Raw genomic sequence first — 14,538 nt, forward strand, 5'->3', positions numbered from 1 at the left:
CTGTTTCTGAGCTTCTTTGTGCTCAAGGCCAGTACTCTAACTCTACCAATTGATTCACAGCCCCACTGCTGGCTTTTTCCGAGTAGTTTATTGGAGATGAGAGTTGCATGGGCTTTTTTGCCAGGGTTGGCTTTGAACTGCCATCCTCAGATTTCAGCCTCCTAAGTAGCCAGAATTACAGGGGTCAGTCTGTGCCTGCCTTTTTACACTCCTTCCCCCTACCGAAGTGCTGCTATCTTCCTCATGTCTCTTTATTTGGAAGATTAAGTCCTGTGGTGCAATCGAGAATTTAGAATAATGCACCTGAGATTGAAAACATTGGGTTCATGACTGGTTAGCTATGATGCCTTGTGACTTGTCATCAGTTTTCCTCTGACCAGCCTCTTTCATCAGCACCAGAGGGATGAAAGTGGAATGCTTTCTTGCTCATATGTTTTCTGAAGTGAATATTTTTGTATTTTTGACAATTTATTCTTTTGAAGAAAATCATTAGCTTTTCAAAATGCTCACATTGTTACATAGTTATGTATAATTTTATTTAAAAATTAATAAGTCATTTAAATATCTGTGTTGCTTGTACATCTGTCTATCTATTTATCTATCTATCTATACAGATTTTATTCTATTTTGTTTTTATATGGCATATAAGGATGATTCAATTATCATTGATTTCCTAAGCAGCAGGCAAGGTACAAATGGAAAAAAGAAAAAGAAAAAGACAAAAAATCAGAAGAGTAAAATTGAAAAGAACACTCAAATAATATTCTGCAATCATTTCACTTTCAAAAAGGGTGACGGAAGAGAATGAAGACCGAGGAAAACTCTCCATGGAGTTCCTTAGCAACTTTTCACACGCATTTTGGTTTACCAGGCTCAGATGAACCAAAAAGACACAGATCAATAATGTTCAGGTCTCCGAAGCAACCACAGAAAACACAATTCTTTGCTGGCCTGTATTCAGCCAAGAAGACAGGTAGACAGCTCCTCTGTCTGGGGAAAGAAACACAGACTCATTTGGCTGACAGACTTTATTCTATGCTTCCTTCTAGGCCCCCAGAGTTCCAGTTTTACCAGCTTTCTATCAGTCCATTAAAGAACTCTCTTCAAGCTGCATACAGCCTCCTGTGCTCTTTCTGTGGGAATATCCTTTAACAGTGCCTTTCTTGGTGCCTTTCTTGTGCCTGTAGAAATTCATTGTCAGGAGAAGGTACATGCCCTTTGGTCACAGAATTGACCTAAAAAGCATCTTTCTGTCTGTCTATCCATATCGTCCTTTTCATTGTAGCAAGCTCATTCTCACAAGACATCACAGTGTGTAAAATATTCATATGTAATAGCTTTGGTTAAATTGAAGAAAGCTTCCAAATTCTTTCTTTTAGTACAGGGCAGCCACCTCTTTCTGCAGACACAACTACTACAACATTTCTCTTTCAGTGACTCACCATGAAATCTTGTTTTTCTAAGAGAAGTCTCTAAGAACAGTTGACAGGAACTGAATGGACTTTGGGTGACACAGACTTTGCTTTTGACTTATTCTGCAGTAGAGACAGACAATAGCAACTAGCTGCCCCTTTCTGTGGCCCCCCGATCTATCTGCTTCCAAGATATCCATCTCCTAACCATGTTCTGGAACAGTATTCATATGAAAACTTTCTCATGTTTATATTTCTTTTTCTTTTTTTCTTCTTTGCTTTTCTTTCTTTTCTTTTTTGTCTGTCATGGGGCTTGAACTCTGGCACCCAGTGCTGTCCTTGAGCTTTTCAGCTCAAGGCTACCTCCCTAAACCTTGAGCCACCACACCACTTCTGGTTCTCTGATGATTAATTGGAGATAAAATCCTCGTGGATATTCATTCCCCAGGCTGGCTTGGAACTGTGATCCTCAGATCTCAGCCTGCTGAGTTTTGAGGATTATAGGTGTGAGTCACCCACGTCTGGCTCTCATGTTTATTTTTTCTGACCAAGGCGCTGCCCACACACTGGTGAGTCTCACCAACTTTCCCAGATACTTGCCATGCTCATCTTTATCACATTTACACTTTGACTTTTTGAGCTTGCAATCAGAAATCACTGATGAATGAATGGTACGTATGGCACGTCCTGGACAGAGAGGCTTAAGGAAATTTTTGGCGAATGTCAGCATCATTCTGCAGATAAGTTTGCAGTGCTCTTCTTTAAGCTCAAACAGTCTGAACGTGTGAGGTGGTTGCACTTTCTCCATCATTTCAGGCTTACCCTGAGAAGCTGGGAGAACTCTAGTTTGTTCCATTTGATCACCAGTGGGAGGTTTCAGGGATATTTTAAGTTAATGGATTGAATGATTTAAAGTTTTCTGGATGGAAGGAATATTGAGAGCTATTTTGTGATGCTTTCTTTACTAATAATGAATATTGGCACATTAAAACATGATTGGTACAGAAATAATTTCTGCTTCAGGGGACAGCAGCTGTCAACATGGTATCCAGCAATAGGACAGGAAAATGAAATGAAACTAGTAAAATTGTTTGAATTCTAAAAGTCGCTATCTAATCATATAATTCTACCTATAAAAAAATCCATGACTCTAACATTATGGGCTCGTTTTATTGCATTATTTCTTTCTATATGCATTGTCTGCAAGTAGATAAGCATTACGCTAACATTGCAGAGATCAAAAGTGACAAGAAAATAAAAAGCAATCTTACTCTTTTGAAGCAACAGTTCAATAAAGGAGATTATGCTATGAACTCAAATAATGGAAATCTAATGAAATATAGTTATTATTCTTTAAACATATCAGAGAGACATTGAGACCAATTGGTAGATATAGAAATCTGACCTCACTGTCCTTGAATACTTGGGTAAGGTCTTTAGAGGACATTCACAGATTGGTGATGTTATCAGAAGGCTGAATTGGTGACTCACAGTCATATATGCAAGGACATACACTTCTACTTAACTGAATTATTACAGTGCCTTTACCTGTGAGAATTAGAGTTGGATTCAACAAATATGACTGGAATATTAATTCATGGAACTGAAATGCAGTCACAGCTATCTTCAGGCATGCCTCAATCCTGGTGTGGAAGCAACTAACTCAGACAGAGCCTGTACTTCCATATGCAAGATCTGTCTAGGTTTGTAGGAAAGTTATCAGTGAAGTTCCCAGAGGAATTCATAGTTGGCCCAGCTAAGACCATATGGTTACAAGAATTCCATATTCCTATCAAAGTATATTATGCGCTCACTTCTGTAATGGTATTGATTAGTCAATTGATCGAAAAGTCATACCAATTAGGTTTAAGACAATTCTCAGATAGTGGTCACAATAGACTATAAAGGGCCCTTGTAAAAATAAACAACTAGGAAAAGACTGCAGCACCTCACAGATAAATAATACTCACATTGAAACAGCACAAGCTAGGGAGGTTCTTGAGGTCAAGTATCTTTTTACTTTGTAGATGAAGCTGTCATGTCCAGAGAGGCAGATGAAGTCATATAAGCCACTGCTGGCCGGTGGGTAAGCCCTAACTGACATCTGCATCCAGAACTCGTTATTCTACCTCATGATTTCTCTAATCATCCTTGTCTTTACTTATCTAAAAAACATTATAGAACATTTTATAAGTAAGCCAAGTCCTTTGTTTCCCCAAAAAAATCCATTTCTTCTTTGTTCATATACAGGTTTACTTCTGGTCTAAGGATTTCATGTACTAACTGTCCAAATTGAAGAATGAAATTGTACAATTCCCTTTAAATACTGTCTATTTTATATTTTAGTCATGAAAATCTCATTTCTGCCACTCCTGGAAACGGAAACTAAATTATGCGTACACATGTTTCTTTAGTCTCCACAATCACACACCCCAAAACAACCTACTAACCTTTGAGAAATTCCTCCATTGAGGAGCAATTATCTTTTATATTTGTTTGATTTTACTTTAGAGGAGAGTGGATGGCTCTTAAAATTAGAGCTAGTGGGTTGCTTCTCATCATGGAATGTGTTTATGAACACAAATTCATTTCACATATGCTTTTATTAGAACTGTTCTTTGTCTTAAAATTTGTGGATATCTTCTGATTGGTCAAAAGGACTTTGGACGTTTTCCCCTATAAATTTCTTTTTACTATTTTATTTTTGTCTAATAGTAGTAACACTAAACGGCCAGGACTTCTACAGCTTATGTTATATTCATGATACTTCACAAGCATGCTCCATTCACAGCTTGACAACGGTCGGTGGAGACAATGAACCCTGGTCTCTCATGAGTTAGCATCTCTCTTTCACTACAATATGCTCACAAATTATATTTTAGATAAGTGAATATTTATATATAGAAACACATGCATATTTGTTATAATCTAGTGCATATAAAAACATACTGGGTGCCTATTTTCATATACTTGTAGCCCTTGGAATTGAAGAACGTGTCTAAAAGTCACACGGTAGTAAGTGACAGATTCGGGATTTACACCTGGGAAGCAGTGTCATGGTTGATACACCCATCCCTAATGACATTATATACAATATTGCATCTAGATACCATTGTTACGGGCAATTTTAAATATAGGTCTTTAGGCATTCACGCACAGTGAGACCAAAAGAGGATATTCTTAGGAAAAAGTTCATATAGGCAAAATAGCTATGTGCATCCAATCTTATAAAATAATATTTATGTATTATTTATTTATTTATTTATGTATTTATTGATTTATTTATTTTTGCCAGTCTTGGGGCTTGAACTCAGGGCCTGGGCACTGTCCTTGGACACTTTTGCTCAAGGCTAATGCTCTGCCAAGTAAGCCACAGCTCCACTTCAGGCTTTTTCTGTCTGTGGTACTGGGTATTGAACCCAGGGCCCGCCTGCTAGGTGCGAGCTCTCTACCACTAGGCCATCCACCCAGCTTCATAAAATAATATTCATCAAAATAAATTCCAGGAAATGGAAACAAGTGATATTTTCCCTTCAATGCGGTTTTCATTTTCTTTCCTTTTTGTTTTGTTTGCTTGTTGATTAGTCTTTGGGAGGGTAAAGAGGGGACACAGATGGAGGGACAATTGCAGCAGTGGTACTCACTGGAGACTATGTTGAAAATGAACTAGGCAACTTGTGGGTGAGAATGGGAGGTGAAAACTGGGAGATAAGGAAGGAAGAGGGACGTTGTTCACAAAGAAGTATACTCTTTACCTGACTGATGTAATTATTATCCCTCTGTACATGAGTAAGAATTTATTACAGGGAAATGGCTGCTAAGTGGATGAAAATTCAAGCAGCACTTGGAAGAATAGAAAAACATTTTAGAGCTACGTGTCTCATAAGGAAGTATAAGCTAGTAAATGTCATTGTCTTTCAAAAATTAACTTTACAAAAACATATGGAGATTTTTTTCTTGAATATTTATTTGTAGAACGTGACATTTGAAATACGATGTAAAAATTCAGTGTTAATAAAAGAAGTTTAATTTAAAAAAGCAAAGTAAAATATCTAAGCAGTTAATAGACAAAATATATCTATCTAAGCTTTTCACTGAATTGATATCGAAATGGCTGAGTAGCAAAAATATACTATTCAGCATTATTTGACATAGTAATGAGAACCAAGATCAAATGTCAAAACTCACCTATCATAGTTGCTAAATTGAAAATATAAACACATCACCAATATTGAAGAAAGCTCAGAGAAACTGGATTCCTCATATATAACTGTTGGAAGCATGAGAGTTTAGCTGTTATGGAGATTTCGACAGTATCTGTTGTTTAACTTAATTAGTTTTTCCTTTAAAAAAATATCTTTGAGTAGTTGTAAACAGAGTCTGACAGGATCTTCATTTAACAAAGCAGTTTATCAATACAATGTCTTCTGACCAATGTCACCTTTTCAACATTCACACCCATCCCTCTCACATCGACTCTTTCCTTCACTCTTCTTAGAAGTATATCTTTGTAGGATATACTTTGAGTTCTTCTTGACTGCATTCTCTCCTTTTTCTCTGTATTCATCTACCTTTTCACCTTGACCCCACCCTACCCCTTTCAAATATCAGATTCCTGGTGTTAATTTTGTTTAACTTTGTTCATATCTTAAAAAGTACACTATTTGAGTTCTCCGTTAAATTTACCATGTTTCAGTTAATGCATTCATATATGCTTGCATATTGGAATTCCAATACACAGTTGAGAAGAATGTAAACTTGTTCAACCTCTGCAAGAAGCAGTATGCAGGCTTTCCAAAAATCAAACATTAAAGTACTCTATTACCTGGCAAATTCATTTGGGGGGCATATTTTATTCAGAAAAGGTTACAAATGGGACAGTAAAGCCACCAGTACAAATATATTTAGTGTATCTCTGCTCACCATAGCCAGGATATAGAATCAGCCCAGATTGGACAAATGGATCAAGAAAATGTGGTTTTTGTTCACAATAAAATTTTACTCATGAATTAAAAAGCATGAAACTGGCAGCATCTTCGATGTGCAAATACCCAAACATACCTACGGTTTTGCAGACCTGAGAAACTAAAATGTATATTCGCAGTGAAACATGTACATCAGTGTTTATGGAAGCCTTTGTTCTTTGATACGTATCTAAAATTGGAAATAAGCAAGAAGTGATAAAGCGGACAAATGATTGAGTAAACAGTGACATAACTCTGCAATGCACACCATCCGTATTACAAAGGAGTAACAATGAGAAGACAACAACCTGTATGAACTTAAGTAAGACTGGAATAACTTAAGGGTAAATATAAACACTTAGGCTAAGAGTCCTTCAGGAACTAATGTACTCCTTGATGAGAATCATCTCAGATTGTTTACTAAAGCAATACCATAGATTGATATGGAATCCATAATCACACTGAAATGCTTATTTTCCAGTAAGTTTTGTATCAAAAAGAAGCATATTTAAATTGAGTTTTAAGTTGAATGAGTTCATAAGGTTCTTCTGATAATTGAATTATGGATTTCCAGGCGCACAATATAGAACCTGAATTTACTAACTACATTTGACTCTTGAATTCTACTTTGGTAAAGTACTTCCTATCAAATTCTGGTTTGACTATGGGAAAGTTCTGAGTCTACAAAAAACATTACATTTTTGGCTTTTCATTCCTACCCGTTTAAAATGCCTGGCTGCTGGCCTGCCTATGTGTACTGGTGTCTGATACTGTTGTGTGCAACCCACACCTTCTGTGGCTAAGGTTTTCAGTGTAATACATCTAGCCTTGAACATCATGTGGCCTCAGTTGTGGAGATGAGCATGAGACAATTCAAGAAATGGAATGGGAGCCAGAATAAGAATTAGAAAGTGTCAGATAGACACTCACTCACTTTGGTTATTTATCAGCTTGACATTGCTTCATTTAGTTTCTTTAAATTAGATTTTCTTTTCTTAGGAAAAAATATAAGCAATCTTTACTCCATCTATTACATCACAATCAGTGGCAATAGTGCAGCAAAACTACAAACGGTTAAGTGTTCTCTGTGTGTCCAAAAATTAACAAGTTCTTGTTTGAACAACATGGTGAGCAAGAGTTCTTTGCAGTTAGGCAGCTTCATTAGCAGAACAAGACATAAAATACAATTCATAAGTGGATAGAGAACCTTACTTCCCATGAGGCCCAGACACCTATGGTGAGCAATTTCTTCACCAATGTTACTGGCTTAAAGTATTGAAAGATGTGTCAGTGGATTTTGCGAAATAAGCCAAGAATTAAATTCCTTCCACAGGACTGAAGGCTGTGTAGAATTTTAGTATTAGTCTCTCCTTTTGTTTGGATCAAGGGATAATGAGCATCTCTACAGAGAACAGTGAAGAAATCACACACTATTCAATAACTGCCAATTCTCTCCAGATGCCTCTCTTTCAGTTATTTCAGCTTAGTGTAGAAGAGGCAGGGGAGGGGGTGGGGGGAAGTCTGCATTCTATATTAATGCTGACATTTTCCCCAGAAGGTACCTGAAACAAGGCATGGATTTCTCAAAGAGATTTATCTGTCTATCTGTCTGCCTGTCTGCCTGTCTGCCTGCCTGCCTGCCTGCCTGTCTGTCTGTCTGTCTAATCTATCATTCATCCATCTAAATCATCTACATCTATCTATCCATTGACGTGTGCATGCATTACAGGTGATAGACAAAGTAGTAGGTAGAAAGACATATAAAGATAGGAACACCTATTTTGATTCAATAAATAAAGCATCATTTTAAAAGCTTTATCCATGTGATCTGGAGTGAGTGAGAGTAAACTTTCAATCTACCACATAAAAGATATGTATTTCACTTTTTATTTTTAGCACTGAAGATTGAATCCAGAGACTCTGAAATAACCAGTGAGAGCTACACCATTGATCTACATCCCCAACCCTAGTCATTGACCATTTCGGACTTCGGTTTTCCTTGGTATGAAATTAGTTCTAATATTATTTATTCCTTTTGGCAGAAGATAATAATAGTATAAATAGTACAATAGCAGATACATACTGCTATCTATTAGGAAGCTGAAAATTAGATAATACACATGAGTGGCTGACACCACAAAAGCACAGAGGGACATGCTTCCACCAGTCAAAACGGTTGCTGGTAAGAACTCATATGCACAGATGACTAAAGCAGCATCCTTTCCTTCTGAGGCGAGTTTAGATACTAAGGGATGTTAACATGGGGTCGTGAATACTTAACTGTATTCAAAGCATGGAGGTAATGAGCTGTGTACAAGGTGCTGTAGTAGGGGTGGAGGAGAGAGAAATTATTTACGTTAAAAAAAAGCATCTCAGAATCCCCTCATTGCTGAAAGGAATTAAAGAGACAGTACAAGCTCAGTATGTGTTACTCATATTCAGTGTGTCATCATTTTGTAAAGAGCGTGAGACATGGACTTAAAACCTAGGTGAATTTGGGCTCTGTTGGTTTCCATTCATTCTGATGTTTACTGACTCAGTATGTCAGCAGCTGGGCCAGAGTGGAATGCATGCTGGACCTGCTGGGAAATCAGCATCTAGTGAAGGACACAGACCAGAATCAGAGCCACATAATAGTAGGGAAGCTTTACAGGTTACCGTCCACACCCTGTATTTTTGCTTATAGAAATGTGAGTCACTTTTGTTTCTATATAATGGAGGTCCTTCCATTTAGCATCATACTATATGGCCTTATGTATCTAGGTTTTGTTCTAGTGTAGAAACAAAAGCCATATAATGAGTGATTGTTGTCTTTAATGTACTGTTATCTCTCATCTCTTTTGCTGTCCCTTGGTTATCTCATATTGTTACAGTATTTCACCTAATATATTGTATATATGAGTATTTGGTTATTTGAAATTGGATAGGGAAGGGGGGAAAAAAGATGAGGGGTGAGAGTGGAGGGAGGGAAATGGAGACCAAGACATGAGAAAGGGCATCAATGTTTGTGAAGTAATGCACCTTCTATGTGGTAAATATAATGTAAGCCTTCTATTAATTACAATAAAAATATATGAAAAAAAAGAAATGTGAGTCACCATCAATAATCCCACCAGGACAAGAACTATGCACTACCTTGGTCCTCAGTAAACTAGAACCTATTGCAAACCTACTCAAATGGCATGAAACCTCTCATCAGTATCATGGAAACTCTAAAATTGAAGGGACCTACTAATGTGGGTAGGACTACAAAAGTTTATAGCGAGAGAGAGGGACACAGAGATGGAATGTCACAAAAAATGAAACGAAGGCCAAATGTCAGCATTCTCAGTAGCATCAAAAAGTGTAGAGTAAATGAAGCTAAGCGGGAAGAAGACACCATAAATCAAAAAGCTAAAGCAAATATTGCCAGTAACCCCAAGCCCCCAATCCTGAAATAAGTCTTGCACACGGGCCCTCATGCTCCCCAAAATCATCTTTGCACATTGGCATTAGAGCTTTTGGGGCATTTGAGAAAACAAAACATATGACATTAGTGCCTTAGCCTGGTGACATGTTGTGGAGACTGGAAGATCCCCAAGGCTCACATGCCCTCTTCCTGTGGGAATGTAGATCAAAGGCAATGAAGATCACACATCAGTAGCTAAAGTGCAAGGCAGGCTTTCCCAGGTTATTTCTTTATCTTACTTCAGATGTGGATGTGTCTGCAGAATGCAGGGGAAGGGGTAGACGTGAGAAGGGAAGTTTGTTGAAGGGAAAAAAATCAAGAAGGAAAGGGAAACAGGTAGAAAAATCAGCAAGCTATGAAGAAACTTCTGCTTTTCTCTTCTCTACAGGGTTCCACCACTCCCAGAAAACTGAAATGCATATTGATTCTGCCTTGCAGCCTGCAGACTGTCTGCACAGACTCAGCTGAGAATCAGATTCCACAGCTTGCTTTAAGGAGAAGTAGCGATGTCATTTAGACTGTTGCCAAATGTGTATTCCCACATGCAAATTGGGACTAATTAAGTGTATGCCATAGACTTGATTTCTAAATTATTTAAAACAACTTGTATTAAGCAGTAAATAAAATACATTTCATATGGCATAAGCTTAGGATGTGTACATGATTTTCCTTTCCCATGCTCTGGTCCACAGTTGAAGGTTTACCTCCAAGAATATCATATCCTGATGGTGCTTTATAGAATTTTCTTGATCAAAATGCATTGTCTTATCACCTAGAAGGTAAATGCAGAGATGATCAAAAATGATACAGAGGTAGCTGTGTCACAGAAATTCTCAGTGGCCAAAGATTCATAAATTGCAGATGCAGCTCTCCATTTTACTGGTAATTTGTGACCACAGATAGGCAAGTCTTTCTGTTTCTCAGATCCTTCATCTGTCTGATAGGGATGATTTCTCAAAAGGTATCTGTGTCTCTGGGTATATAAATATGTGTGGAGTTTTCCTTTGGAAGATACTGAAGAGCCTATTTTGTGAAGAACTTATAAAAACATTTACATACAATGCTATAGGCTTTTACTCTCCCAGAGACAAACCTGGGACACAACAATCTCAAATATATGATTCCCTAATTCACTGAAAGTGAGTAACAATGCCATGCTATAATTGTTACATGTTATAATTGTCCAGTTCAATAAATACAGGAAAAGTCTTAGACAAAATCCATATCTCTTCCTCATTAAAGCCCCAAAGAAACTATAAGTAAGAAGACATACATCAACATATTTAGAGACAGAGACAAACTCATAACCAACATTGTACTAACTGGGAAAACTGAAGTCTTTTCTTCTAAAATGAGGGTATCAGCAAGAGATTTCCCTCTCACCACTTTTATATAGTTCTTGGATTCTTATTTATAGCAATAAAGCAAGAAAAATAAACCATGGGGAAAGAAATACAAGAAATTATATTTAGTTGCAGATAATATAACATATTTAAAATAAACTTCCAAGAGTCAACTAATCAACTAGATCTGATTTAAAACTCCAGCAAAGTAGCCTGGCGCATTGTCTCATGCCTCTAATCCTGGCTACTAGGGAGGCTGAGATCTGATGATCAAGGTTCAAAGCCCGCTTGGGTACTAAAGTTCCACTTTAATTAATTACTAGAAAACCAGAAGTGGTGTTGTGGTTCAAGGGGTAGGGCAGTTAGCCTTGAGCTGGAAATCTCAGAGACAACGCCCAAGCCCAGAGTTCAAGTCCTACAACTAACAACAACAAAAAAGGAAGAAAGAAAGGAAAAAAATCAGTAAAGTAACAAAATACAAAATCACCATAAAAAACCACTGACATTTCTTTATTCCAATAAAGAAAACATATAGAGGAAGAAATGAGAACAATTTCATTCAGGATAACTTAAATCTAGACAGAAAGAGTTATATCCTGTTCGATAAGGCATTCAAGAAGAAACTGAAAGAACTCTTCTATCTCATATCCATGGATTGTCAGAACTAATGTTATGAAAATGACTCTAACATTGAAAGCCATCTCTGGAATAGAGAAATGCCTGTCCAGTCAAGGGTTTTCTCCAGAAACTGAAAATTAGACACATTTGTATAAAAGCACGCATGTACACACACTCACACATACACACAGCACATACACAAGAATCATAAATACTTTGAGCATAAATCACAATGCTACCTCTATCACAATATCTGATGTCAAATTATAGGAAGAGAAACAACACGGGAAAAGAAGCCACACACACACACACACACACACACACACACACACACACACACACACACACACTAATGGAACATAACGTAGAATCCAGAAATGAGCCTAAGCATTTAGAGCCACCTGATTTTGTTTTACAAAGAACTTGCTCTTGAGAAAGGAGGGTGTCTACACCCTAAGAGTAATTATAGATCCCTATCATTCAGAAGATCAATGTATATTGTATGTACAGAGAAAAAGTTAGTAATTAGCCCTACATAAAAATTATAACTTTAAAAATGTTTTCAAATGGGTATGAAACAAGTAATATAGGAGATATCTCATAGTGTATTGTATGTACAGAACATCACAATGAAACCTCACATCTTGAATAGTTAATATTTGCTTAGACAAACTAGTGCCTGGTAGGACAAATATTTGCACTTCTTTGAAATCTGATTTTTCTGTGAGCAAGTTGGAGGGTAGGTAAAGGCCAAAGTTGAATCTGCGTGGTGCTAGGACCACATACTTGTGTGATCATTGATTTGCAGCTGATTTCTTTGTGTTGCTGACATTTAGAGTTATGGTAAGGTAGGCCATGCTGTAGTTATGAATCGTCTGAAAATCTGAATGCAGATAACTTGGTTCTTCTTTGTGGACGCGATGTTTGTGAACATGCATACACTGTCACATTTATCCACAACTAAAATTGTGGATTTGCCAGACAGGAAACAATTGAGACATTCAAGTGTCTGTTTCAACACTGAAGGTGAACAAATTTCTATCTTCTTGTTTCAATTTTTACAACAGAAAACAGGACATTTATGCTCTAATCAGTCTCCTGCTTTTAATATATTTTTAATTTTTTAATATTTAAAAAAAACTTTTGGAAGTGGCACTGTACTCAAGTGGTAGAGCATGGGCCTTGAGCTGAAGAGCTCAGGGACAGCATCCAGGACCAGATTTCAAGCCCCAAGACTGACCAGAAAAAATTGTTTACTTGTAAGGTAGATCCCAGACACAGTGCTCTATAACATTGTCTGATATTTCTAAGAGAAAGAGGGCTAAGCTATGCCTACGGACTAAGTATGTGTTTCAGATGAGGCCACTCCTGTGTGAGCTATAGTGTTGTTGACTATGTTCTATATTAACGAATTAACCAGAAATGCTAAAGGTCTATAAACAAAAGTATACATACATTTTTTGCCAGTCCTGGGCTTGAACTCAGGATCTGAGCACTCTTCTTGTGCTTTCTCAAGCCACACTACCACTTCTGGTTTTTTTCTCTGTATGTGGTACCAAGGAATCGAGCCTGTATCTTCATGCATGCTAAGCAAGCACTCTACCACTAGGCCAAACTTCTGGCCCTACACATGAAAATTGTTTGTGTTGATTAGTTGACAAAATTGTAGAAATCAGAATCTTTCATATACAATGTTATGTATTGTCTCAGAAGTCTTACTGCAGTAATCAAAAATTCAGTATGCATGTGATTTTGAGAATATCTTTACTGGAAATGAGGCCATACTATGTCTTAAACAGATATTATTTCATTCAGACATTACACAACAATAGGTTGAGCCTGATAAAGCGTTGAGTTATGAACAAACATAAGCTCCTGATAGTCGGCAATGGTTCTATGAATTCCAAATCATTTATTTTAATTAAGCATCTTTATTCTCTTTTTTCATTTAGAAAGTTGTTATAGGTATCCACATGCATTTTGTTTTCGTATTTCTGCATACAGCATTGCAGGCAGGCATAGTGCCTTCTGAGTGAGGGAGGGCCTTCAAGCCCCAAGTCTTTTCCCTTCTTGAGAGCAGCGATGAGCCCATGGATGAAGACACACAGGTGGAAGGCTAGGCGATGCGTAAGATCCTGGCAGCAGACTACCATGCTGTGTATCACAGTTATAGTCATACATGCCCTTAGCATGGGATGATCTGGACTCCAGTGCAGCAAGAGGAAAGGAGGACTTCTTTTCAAAACAAGACTTCCAGGTTGTACAAAGCTAGACTTTGAAGCCACACAGCCTTGATCTCCATGCGGGGATAGCATTCAGCTTCCTGTTCCCCAACCCCAAACAGCATGGCAGGATCGACCTTTAAAAGGAAGGTTTCTTTTGTAAGTGAATAACTCACAAGTGCCGAAGTGATTTTCTTTGATTGTATCCGATAGCACTATGTCACTCTGGCTTTGACATTGCCTGGAATCAAATGCTTCTCGTATAGTTTTCTCTAGTTCTAAGACTACCACCTTACTTTCAGAGCAATGACAGGGGAAGGAAACCAGTATGTGAAGGTCTCTATTGACCTAAGCCTTCCGTCTTATGGCCTTACAGTGGCCTCACAAAACACTTAACTGAGTTCATAGAACAGACATTTAATCAGAGGCTCAGGGATTAAAGTATCCTCTCAAGATCGATCCATTTTGGAAGAAGCTTATCATAGTGACTGAGAACACAGACTCCAGAGACAGATGGCCTGGGTATGTGTG

The 14,538-nt window shown here is 37.6% G+C and overlaps 1 long non-coding RNA gene across 1 annotated transcript in view; it reads left to right on the plus strand.

Moving 5' to 3' along the window:
- Window positions 1–10,373, plus strand: part of LOC150059283 (uncharacterized) — a 28,668-nt gene extending 18,295 nt beyond the window's left edge. The window contains exons 2-3 of the long non-coding RNA XR_016536636.1: window positions 8,273–8,378; window positions 10,213–10,373. This is a non-coding gene — a long non-coding RNA (uncharacterized LOC150059283). The remainder of the gene's footprint in view (window positions 1–8,272; window positions 8,379–10,212) is intronic.
- The last annotated feature ends 4,165 nt before the right edge of the window (window positions 10,374–14,538 follow it).

Source organism: Megascapheus bottae, chromosome 9 (genome assembly GCF_031878675.1).
Source record: "Megascapheus bottae isolate mThoBot1 chromosome 9, mThoBot2.hap1, whole genome shotgun sequence".
NCBI classification, from domain to species: domain Eukaryota; kingdom Metazoa; phylum Chordata; class Mammalia; order Rodentia; family Geomyidae; genus Megascapheus; species Megascapheus bottae.